General features: G+C 40.1%; 1 pseudogene; it reads left to right on the top strand.

Annotated features, from left to right (window-relative positions):
* Positions 1-5,149: 5,149 nt before the first annotated feature.
* Positions 5,150-22,182, top strand: part of LOC148570901 (uncharacterized) — a 52,458-nt pseudogene continuing 35,425 nt past the window's right edge.

The following is a 22,182-nucleotide window of genomic DNA, read 5'->3' as shown; positions in this document are numbered from 1 at the left end:
ATGATCTCATGAGTTAGAACCTAGCTTTGATGCACTTTACTTGCTTGATTTCAGGACAAAGGAAGCAAGAAAGATGCCACGTTAGTCTAACTAATGTGACCATTAACGTGGAATGGGAGCTAACTTACAACGTTAATAAGAAAAGTGATCGCCAATAACGCCTTCGTGAGCCATCATAACCCACGTTAGTTGCCACGTTAACTACATTAACGTGGAAGCTAACGTGGAGGAAAAGTAAAGCTCCAACGTTAGTGGTAAAAGTGAATGCCACTAACATTGGAAAAAAAGGGCACACTTAGCCACGTTAAGAGTCACGTTAATTACATTAACGTGAACTCTAACGTGGAAGGAACAAAGAAGTGCCAACGTTAGTGACACTCACCTTTGTCACTAACGTTGGACCAAGCCACCATTAGCCACGTTAGTTGCCACGTTAGTTACATTAACGTGGAAGCTAACGTGGAGGAAAGAATTGATGAGCCAACGTTAGTGACACTCACCTTTGTCACTAACGTTGGAGATGGCAATCACCACCACGTTAAATACAATTAACGTGAGGTACTAACGTGAGGAGGGGCATTTGGAGCGTTAGTGACAAAGGTAAGTGTCACTAACGCTCTTGAGGCTGAGGCATGCCCACGTTAGGAGTCACGTTAGCTACACTAACGTGGACTCTAACGTAGGGAGAAAGGGCAACAAGCAAACTTTATTGGAAAAGGTGAATGCCAATAACGTTTGCGAAGGACCAAGAGGCAATGTTAGTGGTCATGTTAGTGCCACTAACGTTGAAGTTAACATGGACCATCTTGGGTTAGGAACGTTAGTGAAAAAGCTGATCATCACTAACGTTCTCGAACCCATATTTTCACTTAACATTAACACCACTAACGTCCTAACTAATGTCCATGCCTAACTCACACTTTCTCTGCAAGCAAAGCTGAGCCCACGGAAGACTGCAACTGCTTCAACTAAAAGATCCAAAGGCCCATATCCAAGACTTGAAGAGCCAACTAGAAGATCAGAAGAGTAGTATATATAGGAGTAGTTTTGAACTAGTAAGGGAGCTTTTGGCATTTTGGAGAACTACACTCTGTATATTTTACTTTCTCTGCAACTTCTAGTTTTAGTTTTCATAATGTACTTTACACTTACACGTTCCATTCCCAGAGCTATGAACAACTAAACCCCTTTCATTGGGTTAGGGAGCTCTGTTGTAATTTGATGGATCAATAATAGTTTTCATTATTCTTCTTCTTTCTTTTCTCTTGATTTTACTAGAAAGCTTTCAATCTTCATCCTATTGAGTAGTTATCTTGGAAAAGAAGCTATTCATACTTGGATCTCTTCAAACCTTGGAAGAAGAATGAAGAGATCATGCTAAAAATGCTTTCTCATGTTGGACCAAATTGGGGTTTGGATGGATATGGTGACATATAATCCTACCAATACTTTGATTTGGGAATACATGTGGTATAATCAGTGACCATACTTCATCTCTTCTCATGAGCAATTAGACCAAGGAATTGGCTATTGATCAAGATTTGAGAGATTGGGTTGCCAAGGAATTGGAATCCAATCACTTAAGATTGCCAAGGAGATCAATAAATGCATTGATTAAGGAAGAGATGAGAATGAATTTGATCTCCTGAGCCCAATGAATCCCCCATTTCTGATCTTACCCATTCTCTTTACTTTCTGCCTTTTTACTTTTATGTTCATCTTCCCCATTCCCCATTTAAGATTCTGCAATTTACTTTCCGTCATTTACATTCAGTCTTTTATTTCCAGCAATTACATTTTTTGCCATTTACTTTCCCGCCATTTAATTTCTTGCAATTCTCCAATCAAATTCTGCTTAGCTCAATTAGAACATTCCTCCAATTAAAGTTGCTTGACCAATCAATCCCTGTGGGATTCGACCTCACTCTATTGTGAGTTTTTACTTGATGACAATTCGGTATACTTGCCAAAGGAAATCTATTGAGAGACAAGTTTCTGTGCATCAGGTCCCTTTCAAGCTCAAAAAGAGTGAATATCCGGAGATCCGACATGAGATTCGAAGAAGAGGTTGGGAAGTTCTCAACCCAACAAGTCGGGATATTAATGGTTCAAGAGTTTTATGCCAATGCATGGATCACCAAGAACCATGATCAAAGTGTGAACCCGGACCCAAAGAATTGGCTTACAATGGTCCGGGGGAAATGATTAAATTTTAGTTCGGAAAATGTAAGGTTGGCATTCAACTTGCCCATGATGCAAGGAGATGCACGCCCCTACACTAGAAGGGTCAACTTTGATCAAAGGTTGGACCAAGTCCTCACAGACATTTATGAAGAGGGCGCTCAATGGAAGAGAGATTCAAGAGGGAAGCCGATTCAACTAAGAAGGGCATGACCTCAAGCCCGTGGCTAGGGGATGGTTGGAGTTCATCCAACACTCAATCATTCCCATTAGCAACCGGTCTGAAGTTACTATAGACCTGGCTATCATGATCCACAGCATCTTGATTGGAGAAGAAGTAGAAGTTCATGAGGTTATATCCCTAGAGCTCTACAAGGTGAAGGACAAGTCTTCTACTTTGGCAAGGTTAGCCTTCCCTCATCTCATTTGTCACCTCTGTAATTCAGCTGGAATTGAGATGCCTCAAGGGATGCATTTTCCTCCACAAAAATATTGGGAGCAAATCAACACCTCCCTAGGAGAATTAAGTTCCAATACGGGACAACTAAGGGTGGAGCACCAAGAGCATTCTATCCTCCTCCATGAAATTAGAAAAGACCAAAGAGTCATGAGGGAGGAGCAACAAAGGCAAGGAAGAGACATTGAGGAGCTCAAGGACTACATAAGATCTTTGATAAACCACTATTTTATGGTTTATAATGTGTTTAATTGTGTGGTTTTATCATGATCTTTACCCACTTATTCATATGATTAGAATGCATTTATATTTCCTTCTTAAATTTATTACATGATTGAAAACTTGCTTCCTAGAGACTTTTAATTACGTATTTTAATTCTCCTTTATTCCATTTGATGTCGTGATCTGTGTGTTAAGTGTTTCAGGCTTTATAGGGCATGAATGAATTGGAGATTGGAAAGGAAGCTTGCAAAAATGGAAGGAACACAAGAAATTGAGAAGATGACCAGCGAGAAGTGATGCAGCCGCATGGCTCACGCGACCGCGCGAAAGAGAGGAAATCGCAGTGATGCGGCCACATGAATGACGCGATCGCGTGACGTGCGCAATCTGCATAATCTGCAGAATTCGCTGGGGGCGATTTTAGGCCCTATTTTGACCCAGTTTTCGGCCCAGAAAAGCAGACTAGAGCCAGAGGACACGCAGAAACCAACAACAACATTCATTCTACACAATTTTAGTTTTTAGATCTAGTTTTACTCCTCCTCTAGGTTTTCTCTCTACACATTCATAGTTCTTAGGATTTTTATTTCTATTGCTTTTTTGGGATATTGAGAAGAGTTATTACCTCATCAAGACTTCGTCATTCTAGTTCGTTTTCTTTACTTGGCTCTACTCTTCCATGTCCTTTAATTTACTCAATTTTACTATTGGATTATTTTAGAATTTATTAATACAAGAATTACTTTTATTTTTAATTGATTTCTTTGATTTCTATTTATCATGTCTTTCTTTAATTCCCTTTTCTATGTTATGAATTCTACGTTCACAATGAGCGAGTAGTTCCCTAACTTGATGGGGAGTTGATTGAAATGAACCCTTGAGTTGGAATGCTTAAAAAGAAGAATTGTAATTGGGTTTATTGTTGGATTGCCCTCTAGTCACTGACACCAATCCCTTTTAATTGAGTGGGTTGGAACTTGTGAATAGAAGTAACATTCCAACTTGTTTGACTTTCCCTTACCTAGTAAGGGATAACTAAACAGAACAACCTTCAATTATCAATTAATCTTGAGAGTACTCCAACAAGAATAGGGCTTCCAGCTAATCTACTCCCAGTCAAGGCTTTTATTTAAATTACATAAATTCTCTAATTTAATTTCCTGTTATTCAATTCAAACTATTTTGAAAACATCTGATTAATAAAATAGCACACCTTTCTGCAACTCGTTGGGAGACGACCTGGGATTCATACTCCCAGTATTTTAATTTTAGTTTTTGTGACACCCTTCTAAATTGATAAGTGGATTTCTGGTTGGTTAAGAACTATACTTGCAACGCATATCTTATAACAATTCTTGACTCGCCAATTTCTGCCACGTCAATTTTTGGCGCCGTTGCCGGGGAGTTGCAAATAGAGTGCTAAGTTATTGATTGGAATTTATTTATTTGCATTTTATTTTATCTTGCTACTATGAGCTGCTTGTTTCTTTCGTTAGATGATGCATTCACTTCCTGATCCAAGCTTGCCAGTATTCGATCCTGAGATTGAAAGAACTATTTAACGAATAAGGCAAGCTCGGCGTCGATTAGTCCTCTCTGAGGGCGGATCTGAAACATCATTTGAGGAAGAAACCAGCCCCCGTTCTACTGATTTCGGTTGATTTACGTGTAGGTGACATGGCAGCACCTAGGAGAGTTACTATCCAGGAGGCTGGAGCCCCTGATTTTACAATGTAACCGTTTCAAGCGCATCACCCAGCGGTGGCTATAGACTTTGAAATAAAGACTGCACTGCTCAATTTGATGCCCAAGTTTCATGGCTTACCTGCTCAAGAGCCTATCAAGCACCTGAGAGATTTTCAAGCAGCATGTTCTACTGTCAAGCGTGATGGTGCAGATGAAACTACAATTTTGTTGAAAGCTTTCCCGTTTTCTCTTGAGGGAAAGGCAAGAGAGTGGTACTACACTCAACCCGCAGCAACTGTATCTGACTGGGATACACTTAGAAGAGAATTTTTAGAAAAGTTCTTTCCAGCTGAAGTTACTGATAAACTGAGGAAAGACATTTCCATGATTGTTCAGGATGAATCCAATAACCAGCCTTTGAGCTCCAGTGGAATCCCCTCTCAACCATTACCCAATCCAAAGGGTGGCATTAATGCCATCAACCTAAGGTCCAAAACCACACTGCAGGAGAGGAATCAGGAGGAGCCAAGCCCACCAGAACATGCCTCAACTGAAGAGGTAGTGGAAATAGATGATGTTGAAGGGGAAGAGGACATACAGGACATGACTGAAAAAGAAGAAGTTCAACAACAGGAGAATGCACCAAAGGGTGCAGACACTGTAGAAGACACTACTCCCATTCCATTTCCACAACTTGCAAGGAAGCCCAGGAAGCAGCTGGAACCTGATCCCAAAATAGTAGAGATATTCAAAAAGGTTGAGGTAACTGTTCCTCTTTTTGATGTTATTCAACAGGTACCTAAATATGCAAAGTTTCTAAAAGATTTATGTATACATAAAGACAAAATTAATGAATTAGAAACTATTCCTTTAGGAAGTTCCATATCTGCTTTAATGGGAGGTTTACCTGAAAAGTGTAGTGACCCAGGTCCATGTATGGTTAATTGTACTATTGGTGGTGTAGTATTTTCTGACTGCATGTGTGATTTAAGAGCATGTGTGAGTATAATGCCTTTGTCTATATATGATATTTTGAGGCTCCCCCCCTTAAAAAGGTCGGCAGCTCGTTTTGTGTTAGCAGATAAAAGCATTATTACAATGGCTGGAGTTGCTAAAGACGTATTAGTGGGCATTAAGGGGCTCACATCTCCCATTGATTTTTATATCCTGGAGATGCCCTAAAATGACTCAGAGAAGCCATCATCAATCCTACTCGGAAGACCATTCTTGAAGACCTCGAAGTTCAAATTAGATGCTTTTTCAGGAACATACTCTTTTGAAATAGATGGGTGAGTAGTAATCTTCAATCTGAATGGAGTTATGAAGTATCCTCCGGAGGATCATTCTATCCTCCAGTGTGACATCATAGATGAAACTGTGGCTGAAGTTCACCAGGAGGAATTTGAAGAGAAGTACATATGACAAGGTCCAAGTACGGGGACATTCTCGGAGGACAATGACAGTGCTTTACCATTGTTACCAGCTCCAGACAACCCAGAGCCTCACCATGATCAGAAGTTAGAATTAAAACCCCTTCCTCCACACCTCAAATATGCTTACCTTGAAGACGAGCAAAAGTTTCCAGTTATCATTGCAAGGGAACTCACTTCTCAACAGGAAGAGCAGTTACTTAGTGTGCTGAGGAGGCACAATAAGGCAATTGGTTGGAGTTTGGCAGACATAGTAGGCATCAACCCTCAAGTCTGTGAGCATAGGATATTTATAGAAGAGGGAGCAAGACCTGTCCGTCAACCCCAGAGAAGACTGAACCCCATTATCTTAGAGGTTGTCAAGAAGGAAGTGACCAGACTACTGGAGGCAGATATCATCTACCCCATTTCAGACAGTGAATGGGTAAGCCCAGTACAAGTGTTGCCCAAGAAGTCTGGAGTCACTACAGTGAAGAATGAGCATGGAGATCTCATGGCAACCAGGGTTCAGAACACCTGGAGGGTCTGCATTAACTACAGACGCCTCAACCAGACCACTCGTAAGGATCACTATCCTCTTCCATTCATTGATCAAATGCTGGATCGCCTGTTAGGTAAATCACATTATTGTTTTTTAGATGGTTACACAGGTTATTTCCAGATTCATATAGCTCCCGAGGATCAGGAAAAGACCACTTTCACATGTCCTTTTGGGACTTATGCTTACAAGAGAATGCCCTTTGGCTTGTGCAATGCACTAGCTAGCTTCCAAAGGTGCATGATGAGTCTTTTCTCTGATCTTATTGAGGACTGTATGGAAGTTTTTATGGATGATTTTAGTGTATATGGCGATTCCTTTAGCCTTTGCTTAGATGGATTATCTAGAGTATTAGATAGATGTGTCAGTACAAACCTTGTATTAAATTTTGAAAAATGTCACTTTATGGTAAAACAAGGTATTGTACTAGGACATGTTGTGTCTAATACTGGCATTTCTGTAGATCCAGCAAAGGTGGATGTTATTTCTAGTTTACCTTACCCCTTCTCTGTGAGGGAAGTCCGTTCGTTCCTTGGCCATGCAGGTTTTTACAGAAGATTCATTAAGGACTTCAGTAAGGTAGCACTTCCCTTATCTAGACTACTACAGAAGGATATTGAGTTTGAGTTCAGTGAGGATTGCAAACAAGCGTTTGATAAGCTGAAGACCGCCCTGACTAAAGCTCCAATTGTCAGAGGACCATACTGAAGCCAGCCATTTGAAATAATGTGCGACGCCTCCAACCATGCAGTAGGAGCAGCACTGGCTCAGCGTGAAGGTAAGGACCCCTTTGTTACTGCTTATGCGTCTAAAACTATAGATGCCGCTCAGTCCAATTACACTACTACTGAGAAAAAGCTTCTTGCTATTGTTTTTGCTTTGGATAAATTCCGAGCCTATTTACTTGGTACGAAGGTAGTAGTGTACTCAGACCACGCAGCTCTAAAGTATCTATTAGCTAAAAAAGAGTCCAAACCAAGGCTTATACGTTGGATACTGCTGTTACAAGAATTTGATTTGGAAATTAAGCATAGGAGTGGTAACCAGAATTTAGTGGCAGACCACTTGAGTCGCCTTGGGCACATTACAGATGACCCCACTCCTATAGCTGATAATTTCCCATTTGATAAGCTGCAAGCAGTATCTGAGGTAGTCCCTTGGTATGCACCTGTAGCTAATTATCTAGTTAGCTGCACCTTTCCTCCAAACTTTTCTAAGCATCAACGAGACAAGCTGAAAAGCGAGTCTAAATATTATATATGGGATGACCCATATTTATGGAGATGTGACGCTGACCAGGTAATTAGACGGTGTGTGCCTCAATCAGAATTCCAGTCCATCTTAGAGGCCTGTCACTCATCTGAGAGTGGAGGACATTTTGGCCCTCAAAGAACAGCTAGAAAAATCTTAGACTGTGGATTCTGGTGGCCTACTCTTTTTAGAGACGCTGCTGAATTTTGTAGGTCTTGTTTCCCATTCCAAAAATTTGGTAATATATCCAAGAAGGATGAGATGCCTCAACAAATTATGCTTTTCTATGAAATTTTTGATGTTTGGGGCATTGACTTCATGGTTCCATTTCCAAATTCTAATGGTTATTTTTATATATTGTTAGCTATGGATTACATTTCCAAATGGGTGGAAGCAATTCCTACCCGCACTAATGATGCTAACACTATTGTTTCTTTTGTAAGAAACCACATTATTTGTCGCTTTGGATCACCACGAGCAATCGTGAGCGATCAAGGAACCCATTTTTGTAACAGGAGACTAACAGGATTAATGAAGAATCATGGGATAATTCATAAGGTTGCAACAGCCTACCATCCTCAGACTAATGGGCAAGCCAAGGTGTCAAACAGAGAGATAAAGCATATCTTGCAGAAGATAGTCAAACCTCATAGAAGAGACTGGAGCATCAGGCTACAAGATGCACTCTGGGCATACAGAACAGCATACAAAATACCCATTGGGATGAGTCCTTTCCGCTTAGTTTATGGAAAAGCTTGTCATCTCCCTGTTGAAGTAGAGTACAAAGCCTTTTGGGCACTAAAGGAGTGCAACATGGGAATTGAGAAAGCCAGAGCTGAAAGAAAGTTGCAACTGTAAGAATTGGAAAGTCTTTGCCTAGAAGCTTATGGGAACTCAAGACTATACAAGGAGAAGATGAAGGCTGTACATGATCAGCACATCAAGAGAAAAGAGTTCCAACCTGGGTATTTAGTCCTCCTTTACAAATCTCGACTGAGGCTCATGCCAAGCAAGTTGAGATCAAGATGGAAAGGTCCATACAGAGTAGAGAAGGCCGAACCGTACGGAGTTTTTCACCTAAGTCATCCTTCAAGCTCTGAACTTATCAAAGTTAATGGACAACGTTTAAAGCTGTACCATGGAGAGAGGATGAAAAAAAAACAAGGAGCTCGAGATCTTCCTCTTGGAAGATCCCCACAGAGCCGAAGACTGAGCTAGTGGAGCGTCCAATTTACGGACGTTAAAGCAAAGTGCTAGGTGGGAGACAACCCACCATGGTATGATCGTTCTTTTCTTTATTCTTAGTTTTCCTATTCCATAACTCTTCTCTTTATTAGTACAATACATTTTGCGCATCTTCATTTACATACTTTTATTTAAAAAAAAATTTCACGCGACGTGACCGCATCATTGACGCGTCCGCGCCGCAAGTGATTGGAGGGAATAACAAAACGAACAGAGAGTCACGCGAGAGCATGGCTGGAGGCGTGCCTGTGGCACAAATCGCCCCACGCAACTGTGTCGCCGACGCGTCCGCGTCGGGTGGGAACTTTGGCCTCCCACGCGACCGCGTCACTCACGCGGCCGTGTGCACTGGAATTCGACGTGAAAAGGGTGCACGACCGAAAGTTGTGCTAGAGTGGTGCTGGATTGGCGCTGAATGCACAATTCTTCCCACGCGGACGCATGGCTCACGCGTCCACGTCATATCCTTCTAATGGCCACTCACGCGATTGCATGCCCCACGCGATCGCGTCACCCAACATTTGGCGCAATAAGAGTTTGAACAGAGAGTTGTGCAAGTGCGAGGCTGCCCTCGCGCCAGTAGCATAAAACGGGTCACGCGAACGCACGACCGACGCGACCGCGTCAATTAGTATAAGTGCAAGTCGCGCGACCGTGTGCCCCACGCGACCGCGTCGCTTGCGCCGCACAACTTCCCTGATTTGCCAATTATCTTATCTTTCTTTTCCCCAAATCCTATTTTCTTTTTTCCTCCTTATTTCTTCCTTCTTCCTTCTTCCTTCTTTCTCACTTTCTACTCTCTCTCTCCCTCTCACCTCCATTAACAAGGTTTTCTTTTCTTCTTCCCCCCTTACTTTTCTATTATTCTCCTTATTTTTATATGTTATCTTCTTTTCTTTTCTTTTTATTTTCATTATCCATATTTTCTTTTTCTTTCTTTTTCCTTTTTACTTGGTGTTGGAAATTTATTTGAGTCATTATTTCTCATTATATGCTTGTGGATTGTTGTAAAATTGTTTGGCAATTATATATTACTTTTTTTTAAAGGGTTGCTTGCATGTTCACTTTAATACTTTCTATACCTTATTTACCATACGTGCTATGTGTTTGTGAAAAAGCCCATATGGCATCATGCATTTTTCTACATTATTCTATTCTACTATTCAATGCTTGCTTTTCACAAATTCCCTTTACTATTATATTAATTGAATTTAATTGTCAATACAAACGTGATGGCTAGTTTGTTACGAGTGATAACACATTCAACTAATTAAATGCTTGATCTATGCTACTCATGCCTTTGCCTGCATGTCAATAAATCCCTTGCATTTAATTATCCTCCAATGCACTTGCTATATTTCCATTGATGAACTTTTTACATGTAGTCATGACCATGTGTTAATAACATCCTCTTTACCGTGCATTGTTTATCACTTATACAACCCTCTTTCCTTGCTCTATCTCTTTGAATTTACGTTACTTTCTTTTTTCCTTTTTCAGGATGGGCACTAAGAAAGGAAAAGAGAAAGCTACTCCCAAACCACCAGCAAGAAGGGGAACAAAAAGAGCATTAGTGGCAGAGCCCTCTTCAACTGCGGTTAAACCCTCAACAAAAAGAACTAAGAGGATTATAAAGGTTGATGATAAAGAAAGGGCCTTCCCAGCAAAGGACACTGCGCGATTTCCCAATCGCTACTGTGAGCAGATGTTTCCCATCCTGGCAGAAAGGAGTTACAACAACGAATACCTTCTTCTCCTCCCAAACCATATTGCTACCTTTGTTGAGCCGCAAATTGCACAAAGACAATAGGGTTTCCTACAAAGACAGCCGAGGCAGGTCAATCTTTCTTGGGTAGTCGAGTTCTACTCCAACTTCCACCTGCCAACCCTGCAGTCTGTCTTTGTCCGTCAGAAGCAAGTTCTCATTATAGAAGAGGCCATTCAAAAAGCTCTAGGTCTTCCCCCTGTTCCAGAAGGATTGGACGCCTTTCAAGAAGCCGCACTCAAGCGCCAGATGTACCAATTTGACTAGGACGCCGTTCTCAGAGTTATCGCACTACCTGGTAGCCGTTGGATCTACAGATACCATCGTACCCGCCCTAAGGGAATATCGGCTTCAGCACTTACCATGGAGGCTCGCGTATGGGCACAGATCATGTCCCATTACGTCTTTTCGAGCACTTACGAGTCCTCCTTCACTGCGGACATGGCCGTTCTACTATGGTGCATCCTTATAGACCAACCTCTGAACCTACCAAGACACATCCGGAATGCCATGGGACACGTGAAAATTGCGGGAAACTTACCTTTTCCCGCCTTGGTCTCAGATCTTGTCTCAGCAGCCGGAATTTCCTACAGAACTGGGGACACCAAAGCCATGCTCCCACGGGATGATCAGTATGTCCCTAACGGGAAATACATCAGACCTCCATCAGCCGCCAGAAGCCATCCTACTGAACTGGTTGAAGATACTCCTTCTTCAACACCACAAGCACCTACAACAGAGAAACTTCTGCATCAGATACTCAAAAGGTTGGATCGGCAGGAACACAAAGCTAAGATGAGAGAGCGTCGTAACAAGCGCCGATTCACATACCTCAAGGAGCTGATTATGGGAAAATTCAAGGATTCCGACACCTCGGACTCCACTTCCTTTACCAGCACAGGAAGCCATGATGGTCCCGACTGTGGAGATACTACTACCAGCCCACCTTTGTTCGTGACAGATGACACCGAGGATGGTGCAAAGCCTTAAGTGTGGGGAGGTCGGTCAGTACCTGACTTACGAAGGTAATTTCTCTTCCCTAAACACCAATAAATTAGGATATTTAGTTAGTTTTTCTTTTGTAGAATAGGATAAATTGCATAGTAATAGGTTAGTTGCATGCATGTTCTACTTGATTGAAAAGACAATAAGTTTTCCTCTAAGACCCTATTTTTGGAACAAAATTTCACTAACTTTAATTAAAACTTTTATGTTAAATTTGCTTGAAGTTGTATTTGGAACATGATTTTTAAGCTAAAGAACACACAACCTGTGAGATTTGAGCCTTTATGCATGGTTACATTATTTAACCATAATTATTTTATTCTTGTGTGTTTACTTCTCTATGATTGTAATCTATATTTTGTTTCATCCTATATGTCCAATGTTTATTATATTTGTATGCTTGCATACGATTGAGGCCATTATTTGTTTAAACTCACTTATCCAAATTAAACCTACCCTTTCAATTACCTTTGTTAGCCACTTTGAGCCTTTAAATCCCATTTGTTCTATATTTTACCACATTACTAGCCTTAAGCGGAAAAAAAAATTGTATATCCCAAATTGAATCTTTGGTTAGCTTAAGATAGAATTGTGTGTGCTAATTAAGTATGGGAAATTGTGGGAACAAAAGATAATAAGGGAATGTGTCATGATAATATAATGGCAATTTGGATACCTACTCATGTGAAACTATAAGAATTAAAAAAATCTATGTGCATTGATAAACTATGTTTATTTTTATGTTTATGAAAAAAAAAACTAAAAATATTCAATAAATAAATAAGGGGACAAAATTACCCCAATGCTAAGTTAAGAATTCAAAGATCAGTGCATGTATGATAAAATTAAAATAAAAAGTTGATACACGAGTATGGAATATGAAAGGGAAATTCTGGGTAGCTAGGCATGAATTCTAAAGTTATAAAGAATATATATAGGTTATGTTAAAGCTTGGGTTAATTAAAGATTCAGTTTATAAGCTTACTTAGCTACATATGTATCCTTACCATTACCTTGGCCCCATTACAACCTTGAAAAGACCTCATGATGTTTGCATTGGTATATTAAATGTTGTTGATTGGTTCGGAGAAGAACAAAAATTAGAGAGCATGATTAGAGAAGGATAGAGTGATTGCCCTATACACTAGAGAGATTAGAGCGTACATACATCATCAGTGAGGGTTCAATGCTTAAAATTCTGTGTTCCCTGCTTTCATGAGCTACCTTCTTGCATTTTTATCTGTTCTTACTGTATAAGAATTGAATTAGTGGAATTTGATTTGTAATTATTTTGAAGAGCTTATTTACTATTGATCAAGTGGACAAGAATCATATAGTTGCATTCACATATATAGGTTGCATTGCATTGCATGAGTCTTACATGTTCCTACTCATTTATTTTATCTCCTTCAACTAAGCATGAGGACATGCTAATGTTTATGTGTGGGGAGGTTGATAAACCACTATTTTATGGTTTATAATGTGTTTAATTATGTGGTTTTATCATGATCTTTACCCACTTATTCATATGATTAGCATGCATTTATATTTCCTTCCTAAAATTATTACATAATTGAAAACTTGCTTCCTAGAGACTTTTAATTACGTATTTTAATTCTCCTTTATTCCATTCGATACCGTGATCTGTGTGTTAAGTGTTTCAGGCTTTATAGGGCATGAATGAATTGGAGATTGGAAAGGAAGCTTGCAAAAATGGAAGGAATACAAGAAATTGAGGAGATAACCAGCGAGAAGTGACGCGGCCGCATGGCTCACGCGACCGCGCGAAAGAGAGGAAATCGCAGTGATGCGGCCGCATGGCTCACGCGACCGCACGGATTGGAATAGCACAAGTGATGCGGAGGCGTGGATGACGTGCTCGCGTGGCAGGGCAAAACGCCGAATGACGAGGCCGCATGAATGACGCGATCGCGTGACGTGCGCGATCTGCATAATCTGCAGAATTCGCTGGGGGCAATTTTGGGCCCTGTTTTGACCCAGTTTTCGGCCCAGAAAAGCAGACTAGAGCCAGAGGACATGCAGAAACCAACAACAATATTCATTCTACACAATTTTAGTTTTTAGATCTAGTTTTACTCTTCCTCTAGGTTTTCTCTCTACACATTCATAGTTCTTAGGATTTTTATTTCTATTGCTTTTTTGGGATATTGAGAAGAGTTATTACCATATCAAGACTTCGTCATTCTAGTTTGTTTTCTTTACTTTGCTCTACTCTTCCGTGTCCTTTAATTTACTCAATTTTACTATTGGATTATTTTAGAATTTATTAACACAAGAATTACTTTTATTTTTAATTAATTTCTTTGATTTCTATTTATCATGTCTTTCTTTAATTCCCTTTCCTATGTTATGAATTCTACATTCACAATGAGCGAGTAGTTCCCTAACTTGATGGGGAGTTGATTGAAAGGAACCCTTGAGTTGGAATGCTCAAAAAGAAGAATTGTAATTGGGTTTATTGTTGGATTGCCCTCTAGTCACTGACACCAATCCCTTTTAATTGAGTGGGTTGGAACTTGTGAATAGAAGTAGCATTCCAACTTGTTTGACTTTTCCTTACCTAGTAAGGGATAACTAAACAGAACAACCTTCAATTATCAATTAATCTTGAGAGTACCCAAACAAGAATAGGGCTTCCAGCTAATCTACTCCCAGTCAAGGCTTTTATTTAAATTACATAAATTCTCTAATTTAATTTCCTGTTATTCAATTCAAACTATTTTGAAAACATCTGATTAATAAAATAGCACACCTTTCTGCAACTCGTTGGGAGACGACCTGGGATTCATACTCCCAGTATTTTAATTTTAATTTTTGTGACACCCTTCTAAATTGATAAGCGGATTTCTGGTTGGTTAAGAACTATATTTGCAACACATATCTTATAACAATTCTTGACTCGCCAATTTCCGCCACGTCAATCTTCAAGAGGAAGAACTAGCCGCCATCACTAAGGTAGACCCGTTCTTTAATTTGCTTGTTCTTTATTTTCTTTTTTTTGAAAATTATGCTTTATGTTATATCTATGTTTGTGTCTTTATTACATGATCACTAGTGTCTAAGTGTCTATGCCTTAAAGCTATGAATGTCCTATGAATCCATCACCTTTCTTAAATAAAAAGTGTTTTTAATTGCAAAAAGAAAAAGAAGTACATGAATTTCAAATTTTAAAACAAATTAATTATTTTGATGTGGTGGCAATACTTTTTTTTGTTTTTCTGAATGAATGCTTGAATAGTGCATATTTTTTAATTTGTTGTTTATGAATGTTAAAATTGTTGGCTCTTGAAAGAATAATGGAAAAGGAGAAATGTTATTGATAATCTGAAAAATCATAAAAATGATTCTTGAAGCAAGAAAAAGCAGTGAAAAGCTTGCAGAAAAAATATATGCAAAAAATAAAAAAAAAAGAGAAAAAAAAGCAAGCAGAAAAAGCCAGTAACCCTTTAAACCAAAAGGCAAGGGTAAAATAAAAAGGATCCAAGGCTTTGAGCATCAGTGGATAGGAGGGCCTACAGGAATAAAATCTTGGCCTAAGCGGCTAAACCAAGTTGTCCCTAACCATGTGCTTGTGGCGTGAAGGTGTCAAGTGAAAAGCTTGAGACTGAGCGGTTAAAGTCGTGGTCCAAAATAATAAGAGTGTGCTTAAGAGCTCTGGACACCTCTAATTGGGGACTCTAGCAAAGCTGAGTCACAATCTGAAAAGGTTCACCCAGTTATGTGTCTGTGGCATTTATGTATCCGGTGGTAATACTGGAAAACAAAATGCTTAGGGTCACGGCCAAGACTTATATTTCTATTAGTTTTTAAATAAAAATCATATTTCTGGACTTTAATATGAGTTTGTGTGTTTTTCTATGATTTCAGGTATTTTCTGGCTGAAATTGAGGGACCTGAGCAAAAATCTGATTCAGAGGCTGAATAAGGACAACAGATGCTGTTGGATTCTGACCTCCCTGTACTCAAAGTAGATTTTCTGGAGCTACAGAAGCCCAATTAGCGCGCTCTCAATTGCGTTGGAAAGTAGACATCCTGGGCTTTCCAGCAATATATAATAGTTTATACTTTTTCCGAGATTTGATGGCCCAAACTGGCATTCCAAGTCAGCATAAAAATTTTGGCGTCAAAACGCCAGAACTGGCATAAAAGCTGGAGTTAAATGCCCAAACTGGCATAAAAGCTGGCGTTTAACTCCAAGAAAAGTCTCTACATGTGAAAGCTTCAATGCTCAGCCCAAGCACACACCAAGTGGTCCCGGAAGAAGATTTCTGCATTAATTACTTATTTCTGTAACCCTAGGCTACTAGTTTTCTATAAATAGGACCTTTTGCTATTGTATTTTCATCCTAAAAAGACCTTTACATCTTTAGTCATGTTTTGATGATTGAACCCTCTTTGGGAGGCTGGCCATTCGGCCATGCCTGAAAACCTTTTGTTCTTATGTATTTTCAACGGTGGAGTTTTTACACACCATAGATTAAGGTGTGGAGCTCTGCTGTTCCTCATGAATTAATGCAAAGTACTATTGTTTTTCTATTCAACTCAAACCTATTTCTTCTCTAAGATATACACTCGTTCTTCAACCTGACGAATGTGATGATCCGTGACACTCATCGTCATTCTCACCTATGAACGCGTGCCAGACAACCACTTCCGTTCTACTTGCAATAGCTTGAGTGCGTATCTCTTAGCCTCCTGGTTCATGACGCATGGTTGCCTTGCCTGACAACCGAGCCTTCCATTCCATGAGATCAGAGTCTTCGTGGTATAGGCTAGAATCAATTGGCATCATTCATGAGATCCAGAAAGTCTAAACCTTGTCTGTGGTATTCTGAGTAGGATCTGGGAAGGGATGACTATGACGAGCTTCAAACTCGCGAGTGTTGGGCGTAGTGACAGACGCAAAAGGATCAATGGATCCTATTCCAACATGATCGAGAACCAACAGCTGATTAGCCGTGTAGTGTGGTGTGTGAAATCGTGATGATTCCTTCCTTGGTAACGGTGGTAAAAACTCAATACGCACGTTCATGTTCTTAATTCTGTTTCACAACTTCGTACAACTAACCAGCAAGTGCACTGGGTCGTCCAAGTAATAAACCTTACGTGAGTAAGGGTCGATCCCGCGGAGATTGTCGGCTTGAAGCAAGCTATGGTCACCTTGTAAATCTCAGTCAGGCGGATTCAAATGTATTAAGATATTATAGTGTACTAAAAGATAATTAAAATAGGATAGAGATACTTATGTAAATCATTGGTGAGAATTTTAGATAAGCGTATAGAGATGCTTTCATTCCTCTGAACCTCTGCTTTCCTGCTGTCTTCATCCAATCAGTCCTACTCCTTTCCATGGCAAGCTGTATGTTAGGCATCCCTGTTGTCAATGGCCACATGTCCTCTCAGTGAAAATGGTCTAATGCGCTGTCACTGCATGGCTAATCATCTGTCGGTTCTCGATCATACTGGAATAGGATTTACTATCCTTTTGCGTCTGTCACTACGCCCAGCACTCGCGAGTTTGAAGCTCGTCACAGTCATTCAATCCCTGAATCCTACTCGGAATACCACAGACAAGGTTTAGACATTCCAGATTCTCAAGAATGGCCGTCCATGGGTTCTAACTTATACCACGAAGATACTAATAACTCAGACTCGGTCCCCTGTATTAGATATCCAAGAGATACTCATTCTAGCTTGTTTGCATGTAGAACGGAAGTGTTTGTCAGGCACGTGTTCATAAGTGAGAATGATGATGAGCGTCACATAATCATCACATTCATCATGTTCTTGGGTGCGAATGAACATCTTAGAAGTGGAATAAGTTGAATTGAATAGAAAAACAGTAGTACTTTGTATTAATTTATGAGGAACAGCAAAGCTCTACACCTTAATCTATGGAGTGTAGAAACTCTACCGTGGAAAATACATAAGTGATAAGGTCCAGGCATGGCCGAATGGCCAGCCCTCCCAAAAGTCTAAGATAGCATAAAACTAATCAAAGATCTGATCCGAAGATCCAAATACAATAGTAAAAAGTCCTATTTATACTAAACTAGTTACTAGGGTTTACAGAATGAGTAATTGATGCAGAAATCCACTTCCGGAGCCCACTTGGTGTGTGCTTGGGCTGAGCATTGAGCTTTACACGTGTAGAGGCTTCTCTTGGAGTTGAACGCCAGTTTGTAACCTGTTTCTGATGTTTAACTCCACTTTGCAACCTGTTTCTGGCGTTTGACTCCAGAATGCAGCATGGAAATGGCGTTCAACGCCAGTTTACGTCATCTATTCTTAATCAAAGTATGAACTATTATATATTGCTGGAAAGCCCTGGATGTCTACTTTCCAACGCAATTAAGAGAGTGCCATTTGGAGTTTTGTAGCTCCAGAAAATCCACTTTGAGTGCAGGGAGGTCAGAATCCAACAGCATCTGCAGTCCCTCTTCAACCTCTGAATCTGATTTTTGCTCAAGTCCCTCAATTTCAGCCAGAAAATACCTGAAATCACAGAAAAACACACAAACTCATAGTAAAGTCCAGAAATATGAATTTAGCATAAAAACTAATAAAAGCATCCCTAAAAGTAACTAGATCCTACTAAAAATATACTAAAAACAATGCGAAAAAGCGTATAAATTATCCGCTCATCACGACACCAAACTTAAATTGTTGCTTGTCCCCAAGCAACTGAAAATCAAATAGGATAAAAAGAAGAGAATATACTATAAATCCCAAACTATCAATGAAACTTAGCTCCAATCAGATGAGCGGGACTTGTAGCTTTTTGCCTCTTGAATAGTTTTGGCATCTCACTTTATCCATTGAAGTTCAGAATGATTGGCATCTATAAGAACTTAGAATTCAGATAGTGTTATTGATTCTCCTAGTTCAGTATGTTGATTCTGGAACACAGTTACTTTATGAGTCTTGGCCGTGGCCCTAAGCACATTGTTTTCCAGTATTACCACCGGATACATAAATGCCACAAATACATAACTGGGTGAACCTTTTCAGATTGTGACTCAACTTTGCTAAAGTCCCCAATTAGAGGTGTCCAGGGTTCTTAAGCACACTCTTATTTTTTCTTTGGAACTTGACTTTAACCGCTCAGTCTCAAGTTTTCACTTGACACCTTCACGCCGCAACCACATGGTTAGGGACAGCTTGGTTTAGCCGCTTAGGCCAGGATTTTATTCCTTTAGGCCCTCCTATCCACTGATGCTCAAAGCCTTGGATCCTTTTTTATTTACCCTTGCCTTTTGGTTTTAAGGGCTACTGGCTTTTTCTGCCTGCTTTTTCTTTTTTCTTTCTCTCTTTTTTTTTGTTCGCCAATTTTTTTCTCCAAGCTTTGTATTCACTGCTTTTTCTTGCTTCAAGAATCATTTTTATGATTTTTTAGATTATCAAATAACATGTCTCCTGTTCATCATTCTTTCAAGAGCCAACATATTTAGCATTCATAAACAACAACTTCAAAAGACATATGCACTGTTCAAGCATTCATTCAGAAAACAAAAAGTATTGTCACCACATCAATATAATTAAACTAAATTCAAGGATAAATTCAAAACTCATGTACTTCTTGTTCTTTTGAATTAGAAACATTTTTCATTTAAGAGAGGTGGAGGATTCATGGAATTATTTATAGCCTTAAGACATAGTTACTAAATACTAATGATCATGAAGTATACATAGATAAACATTTAACATAAAGAAAACGAAAAACAGAAGAAATTTAAGAACAAGGAATGAGTCCACCTTAGTGATGGTGGCGTTTTCTTCTTGAAGAACTAATGATGTCCTTGAGCTCTTCTATATCTCTTCCTTGTCTTTGTTGCTCCTCCCTCATTGCTCTTTGATCTTCTCTAATTTCATGGAGAATGATGGAGTACTCTTGATGTTCCACCCTTAATTGATTCATGTTGTGACTCAAATCTTCAAGAGAAGTGTTGAGTTATTCCCAATAGTTGTTGGGAGGAAAGTGCATCCCTTGAGGTATCTCAGGGATTTCTTGATGATGAGCTTCCTCATGCGTCTCTTGAACTCCATGAATGGGCTCTCTTGTTTGCTCCATCCTTTTCTTAGTGATGGGCTTCTCCTCCTCAATGGGGATGTCTCCTTCTATGAAAGCTCCAGCTGAGTAACATAGATGGAAAATAAGATGAGAAAAAGCTAGCCTTGCCAAGGTAGAGGGCTTTTCGGCTATTTTGTAGAATTCAAGGGAGATAACTTCATGAACTTCTACTTCCTCTCCAATCATGATGCTATGAATCATGATGGCCCGGTCTACAGTAACTTCAGACCAGTTGCTAGTGAGAATGATGGAGCATTGGATGAACTCCAACCATCCTCTAGCTATAGGCTTGAGGTCCAGTATTCTTAATTGAACCAGTTTGCCTTTGGAGTCTCTTTTTCATTGAGCTCCTTCCACACATATGTCCATAAGGACTTGGTCCAACCTTTGATTGAAGTTGACCCTTCTAGTGTAGGGGCGTGCATCTCCTTGCATCATGGGCAAGTTGAACGCCAACCTCACATTCTCCGGACTAAAGTCTAAGTATTTCCCCCGAACCATTGTAAGGTAATTCTTTGGGTTCAGGTTCTTACATTGATCATAGTTCCTAGTGATCCATGCATTGGCATAGAACTATTGAACCATTAAGATTCCGACTTGTTGAATGGGGTTGGTTAGAACTTCCCAACCTCTTCTTTGAATTTCATGTCGGATCTCCGGATACTCATTTTTCTTGAGTTTGAAAGGGACCTCGGGGATCACCTTCTTCTTGGCCACAACATCATAGAAGTGGTCTTGATGGGATTTGGAGATGAACCTTTCCATCTTCCATGACTCGGACGTGGAAGCTTTTGTCTTCCTTTTCCCTTTTCTAGAGGTTTCTCGGTCTTAGGTGCCATCAATGGTAATGGCAAAACAAAAAAGCTTTGCTTTTACCACACCAAACTTAGAATATTGCTCGCCCTCGAGCAAAAGAAAAAAGAATAGATGAAGAAGAAGAAGATATGGAGGAGAGGGAGAGAGGGTTGTGTTTCGGCCAAGGAGGAGAAGAGAGGGTTGTGTTGTATGAAAAAGAAGAAGAATGGAGGGGTTTATATAGTGAAGGGAAAGGGGGTAGGTTCGGCCATATTGGGAGGGTTTGGGTGGGAAAGAGATTTTGAATTTTGAAGGTAGGTGGGGTTTATGGGGAAGGTTGGATGGATGTGAGTGGTGGAGAGGAGATGGGGAAGAGAGATTGAGGTGATTGGTGAAGGGTTTTTGGGGAAGAGTGTTTATGGGATTGTGTGAAGAGGAGAGAAGGTGAGTGGAGGTAGGTGGGGATCTTGTGGGGTCTACAGATCCTGAGATGATCCTGTGGGGTCCACAGATCCTGAGGTGTCAAGGATTTACATCCCTGCACCAATTAGGCGTGTAAAACACCTTTGCATGCAATTCTGGCGCTTAAACGCCGAAGTGATGCTTGTTCTGGGCATTCAACGCCCATGTGCAGCATGTTTCTGGCGTTGAATGCCAGTTCCATGCTTGTTTCTGGCGTTCAGCGCCAGCTCTTCCCAGGGTGTATTCCTGGCGTTTGAACGCCTGGATGTTGCTTGTTTTTAGCGTTCAACGCCAGATCCATGCTCTGTTCAGGCGTTGAATGCCATCCAGATGCTCCTTACTGGCGTTTAAACGCCAGTAAGCCCTTCCTCCAGGGTGTGATTTTTCTTCTGCTGTTTTTCATTCTATTTTTAATTTTAGTATTTTTTTTTCATGACTCCACATGATCATGAACCTAATAAAATATAAAAGATCAATAAAAGAAAAAATAAAATTAAATAAATAAAAATTGGGTTGCCTCTTAATAAGTGCTTCTTTAATGTCAATAGCTTGACAGTGGGCTCTCAAGGAGCCACACAGGTGATCAGGTCAATTTTGTAGACTCCCAACACCAAACTTAGAGTTTGGATGTGGGGATTCAACACCAAACTTAGAGTTTGGCTGAGGCCTCCCAACACCAAACTTAGAGTTTGATTGTGGGGGCTTTGTTTGACTATGTACTGAGAGAAGCTTTTCATGCTTCCTCTCCATTGTTACAGAAGGATAGCCTTGGGCCTTAAACACAAGGTAGTCCCCATTCAATTGAAGGACTAACTCTCCTCTGTTAACATCTATCACAGCTCCTGCTGTGGCTAGGAAGGGTCTTCCAACGATGATGCATTCATCCTCCTCCTTCCTAGTGTCTAAGATTATGAAATCAGCACGGATGTAAAGGCCTTCAACCTTTACTAACACGTCCTCTACTAATCCATAAGCTTGTCTTACTGACTTGTCTGCCAATTGTAATGAGAATATGGCAGGCTGTACCTCAATGATCCCCAACTTCTCCGTTAC

This window comes from Arachis ipaensis, chromosome B3, assembly GCF_059453495.1.
Source record: "Arachis ipaensis isolate K30076 ecotype BB chromosome B3, ASM5945349v1, whole genome shotgun sequence".
NCBI lineage: Eukaryota > Viridiplantae > Streptophyta > Magnoliopsida > Fabales > Fabaceae > Arachis > Arachis ipaensis.
This window is presented reverse-complemented; position numbering and strand designations above follow the sequence as displayed.